The following is a 5,402-nucleotide window of genomic DNA, read 5'->3' as shown; positions in this document are numbered from 1 at the left end:
GGCGGGTGTCTGTCTCTCCCACTTTAGTTGGAGCGGATTCGACGAAAAGGGTCCTTATGAAGGGTAAATAGAAGTTGACAAATCATGTTGTGGCTTTAACGTAGGTAAGAAAACGTTCTTACTAGAACCCTCTTGCAGCCACGTAAAACTTGCAACAACAATTAGAGGACGTCTAACTTGTTTTTGCAGCAAGTGTTTTGTGATGTGATATGGCCAAAGTTGTGATGAATGATGAATGATATATGTGATGTATGAGATCATGTTCTTGTAATAGGAATCACGACTTGCATGTCGATGAGTATGACAACCGACAGGAGCCATCGGAGTTGTCTTTATTTTTGTATGACCTGCGTGTCATTGAGAAACGCCATGTAAATTACTTTATTTTATTGCTAAATGTGTTAGCCATAGTAGTAGAAGTAATAGTTGGCGAGCAACTTCATGGAGACACGATGATGGAGATCATGGTGTCATGCCGGTGACAAGATGATCATGGAGCCCCAAGATGGAGATCAAAGGAGCTATGTGATATTGGACATATCATGTCACTATTATTATTTGATTGCATGAGATGTTTATCATGTTTTTGCATCTTGTTTACTTAGAACGATGGTAGTAAATAAGATGATCCCTCATAATAATTTCAAGAAAGTGTTCCCCCTAACTGTGCGCCGTTGCGACAGTTCGTTGTTTCGAAGCACCACCTGATGATCGGGTGTGATAGATTCCAACGTTCACATACAACGGGTGTAAGACAGATTTACACATGCAATACACTTAGGTTGACTTGACGAGCCTAGCATGTACAGACATGGCCTTGGAACACAGAAGACCGAAAGGTCGAGCATGAGTCGTATAGAAGATACGATCAACATGAAGATGTTCACCGATGTTGACTAGTCTGTCTCACGTGATGATCGGACACGGCCTAGTCAACTCGGATCATGCTATACTTAGATGACTGGAGGGATGTCTATCTAAGTGGGAGTTCATTGAATAATTTGATTAGATGAACTTAATTATCATGAACTTAGTCTAAAATCTTTACAATATGTCTTGTAGATCAAATGGCCAATGTTGTCCTCAACTTCAACGCGTTCCTAGAGAAAACCAAGCTGAAAGACGATGGCAGCAACTATACGGACTGGGTCCGGAACCTGAGGATCATCCTCATAGCTGCCAACAAAGATTATGTCCTAGAAGCACCGCTAGGTGACACACCCGTCCCACAGAACCAAGACGTTATGAATGCTTGGCAGACACGTGCTGATGATTACTCCCTCGTTCAGTGCAGCATGCTTTACAGCTTAGAACCGGGGCTCCAAAAGCGTTTTGAGTGACACGGAGCATATGAGATGTTCGAAGAGCTGAAAATGGTTTTCCAAGCTCATGCCCGGGTCGAGAGATATGAAGTCTCCGACAAGTTCTTCATCTGTAAGATGGAGGAAAATAGTTCTGTCAGTGAGCACATACTCAAAATGTCTGGGTTGCATAACCACTTGACTCAGCTGGGAGTTAATCTCCCAGATGATGCGGTCATTGACAGAATCCTTCAGTCGCTTCCACCAAGCTACAAGAGCTTTGTGATGAACTTCAATATGCAGGGGATGGAAAAGACCATTCCTGAAGTATTTGCAATGCTGAAATCAGCAGAGGTAGAAGTCAAAAAGGAACATCAAGTGTTGATGGTGAATAAAACCACTAAGTTCAAGAAAGGCAAGGGTAAGAAGAACTTCAATAAGGACAGCAAGGGAGTTGCCGCACCCGGTAAGCAAGCTGCCGGGAAGAAGCCAAAGAATGGACCCAAGCCCGAGACTGAGTGCTTTTATTGCAAGGGAAGTGGTCACTGGAAGCGGAACTGCCCCAAATACTTAGCGGACAAGAAGGCCGGCATCACAAAAGGTATATGTGATATACATGTAATTGATGTGTACCTTACCAGTACTCGTAGTAGCTCCTGGGTATTTGATACCGGTGCGGTTGCTCACATTTGTAACTCAAAGCAGGAGTTGCGGAATAAGCGGAGACTGGCGAAGGACGAGGTGATGATGCGCGTCGGGAATGGTTCCAAGGTCGATGTGATCGCCGTCGACACGCTACCTCTGCATTTACCTACGGGATTAGTTTTAAACCTCAATAATTGTTATTTAGTGCCAGCTTTGAGCATGAACATTGTATCAGGATCTTGTTTAATACGAGATGGCTACTCATTTAAATCCGAGAATAATGGTTGTTCTATTTATATGAGAGATATGTTTTATGGTCATGTTCCGATGGTGAATGGTTTATTCTTAATGAATATCGAGCGTAATGCTACACATATTCATAGTGTGAATACCAAAAGATGTAAGGTTGATAATGATAGTCCCACATACTTGTGGCACTGCCACCTTGGTCACATAGGTGTCAAACGCATGAAGAAGCTCCATGCAAATGGACTTTTAGAGTCTCTTGATTACAAATCATTTGACACGTGCAAACCATGCCTCATGGGTAAAATGACCAAGACTCCGTTCTCAGGAACAATGGAGCGAGCAACCAACTTATTGGAAATCATACATACCGATGTGTGCGGTCCAATGAGTGTTGAGGCTCGCGGTGGCTATCTTTATGTTCTCACCCTCACTGATGACTTGAGTAGATATGGGTATGTCTACTTAATGAAACACAAGTCTAAGACCTTTGAAAAGTTCAAGGAATTTCAGAGTGAGGTTGAGAATCAACGTGACAAGAAAATCAAGTTCTTGCGATCAGAGCGTGGGGGAGAATACTTGAGTCACGAATTTGGCACACACTTAAGAAAATGTGGAATAGTTTCACAACTCACGCCGCCTGGAACACATCAGCGTAATGGTGTGTCCGAATGTCGTAATCGCACTCTATTAGATATGGTGCGATCTATGATGTCTCTTACCGATTTACCGCTATCATTTTGGGGCTATGCTTTAGAGACTGCCGCATTCACTTTAAATAGGGCTCCTTCAAAATCCGTTGAGATGACACCGTATGAATTATGGTTTGGGAAGAAACCTAAGCTATCATTTCTAAAAGTTTGGGGATGCGATGCTTATGTCAAGAAACTTCAACCTGAAAAGCTCGAACCCAAGTCGGAAAAATGCGTCTTCATAGGATACCCTAAAAAAACTGTTGGGTATACCTTCTACCTCAGATCCGAAGGCAAGATCTTTGTTGCCAATAATGGGTCCTTTCTAGAGAAAGAGTTTCTCTCAAAAGAAATAAGTGGGAAGAAGGTAGAACTTGATGAAGTATTACCTCTTGAACCGGTAAGTGGCGCAACTCAAGAAAATGTTCCTGAGGTGCCTGGACCGACTAGAGAGGAAGTTGTTGATGATGATCATGAAACTTCAGATCAAGTTGCTACTGAACTTCGTAGGTCCACAAGGACATGTTCCGCACCAGAGTGGTATGGCAACCCTGTCTTGGAAATCATGTTTTTAGACAACGATGAACCTTCGAACTATGAAGAAGCGATGGCGGGCCCGGATTCTGGCAAATGGCTGGAAGCCATGAAATCCGAGATAGGATCCATGTATGAAAATGAAGTATGGACTTTGACTGACTTGCCCGTTGATCGGCGAGCCATAGAAAATAAATGGATCTTTAAGAAGAAGACATACGCGGATGGTAATGTGACCATCTATAAAGCACGGCTTGTCGCTAAGGGTTATCGACAAGTTCAAGGGGTTGACTACGATGAGACTTTCTCACCCGTAGCGAAGCTGAAGCCCATCCGAATCATGTTAGCAATTGCCGCATTCTATGATTATGAAATATGGAAAATGGACGTCAAAACGGCATTCCTTAATGGTTTCCTTAAGGAAGAATTGTATATGATGCAACCGGAAGGTTTTGTCGATCCTAAGAATGCTGACAAGGTGTGCAAGCTCCAACGCTCGATTTATGGGCTGGTGCAAGCATCTCGGAGTTGGAACATTCGCTTTGATGAGATGATCAAAGCGTTTGGGTTTATGCAGACTTATGGAGAAGCCTGCATTTACAAGAAAGTGAGTGGGAGCTCTGTAGCATTTCTCATATTGTATGTGGATGACATACTGTTGATGGGAAATGATATAGAATTCTTGGAAAGCATAAAGGCCTATTTGAACAAGTGTTTTTCAATGAAGGACCTTGGAGAAGCTGCTTATATATTAGGCATCAAGATCTATAGAGATAGATCGAGACACCTCATTGGTCTTTCACAGAGTACGTACCTTGACAAGATATTGAAGAAGTTCAAAATGGATCAGTCAAAGAAGGGGTTCTTGCCTGTATTGCAAGGTACGAGATTGAGCTTGGCTCAATGCCCGACCATGGCAGAAGATAGAGAAAAGATGAGTGTCGTCCCCTATGCCTCGGCCATAGGGTCTATCATGTATGCTATGCTGTGTACCAAACCTAATGTAAACCTTGTCGTGAGTTTGGTAGGAAGGTACCAAAGTAATCCCGGCATGGAACACTGGACAGTGGTCAAAAATATCCCGAAGTACCTGAAAAGGACTAAAGAAATGTTTCTCGTTTATGGAGGTGACGAAGAGCTTGTCATAAAGGGTTACGTCGATGCTAGCTTCGACACAGATCTGGATGACTCTAAGTCACAAACCGGATACGTGTATATTTTGAATGGTGGGGCAGTAAGCTGGTGCAGTTGCAAGCAAAGCATTGTGGCGGGATCTACATGTGAAGCGGAGTACATGGCAGCCTCGGAGGCAGCACAGGAAGCAGTCTGGGTGAAGGAGTTCATTACCGACCTAGGAGTCATACCCAATGCGTCGGGCCCGATGACTCTCTTCTGTGACAACACTGGAGCAATTGCCCTTGCCAAGGAGCCCAGGTTTCATAGGAAGAACAGGAATATCAAGCTTCGCTTCAACTCCATTCGTGAAAGTGTTCAAAATGGAGACATAGAGATTTGTAAAGTACATACGGACCTGCATGTAGCAGATCCGTTGACTAAACCTCTCCCTAGAGCAAAACATGATCAACACCAGAATTCCATGGGTGTTCGATTCATCACAATGTAACTAGATGATTGACTCTAGTGCAAGTGGGAGACTGTTGGAAATATGCCCTAGAGGCAATAATAAAATGATTATTATATTTCCTTGTTCATGATAATTGTCTATTATTCATGCTATAATTGTATTGTCCGGAAATCGTAATACATGTGTGAATACATAGACCATAATGTGTCCCTAGTGAGCCTCTAGTTGACTAGCTCGTTGATCAACAGATAGTCATGGTTTCCTGGCTATGGACATGGGGATGTCATTGATAACGGGATCACATCATTAGGAGAATGATGTGATGGACAAGACCCAAACCTAAGCATAGCACAAAGATCGTGTAGTTCGTTTGCTGTAGCTTTTCTGGATGTCAAGTAT

The sequence above is a fragment of the Triticum urartu genome, chromosome 5A (genome assembly GCF_056163025.1).
Source record: "Triticum urartu cultivar PI428250 chromosome 5A, HENAU_Tu73, whole genome shotgun sequence".
NCBI lineage: Eukaryota > Viridiplantae > Streptophyta > Magnoliopsida > Poales > Poaceae > Triticum > Triticum urartu.
Note: the sequence above shows the minus strand (reverse complement) of the source record.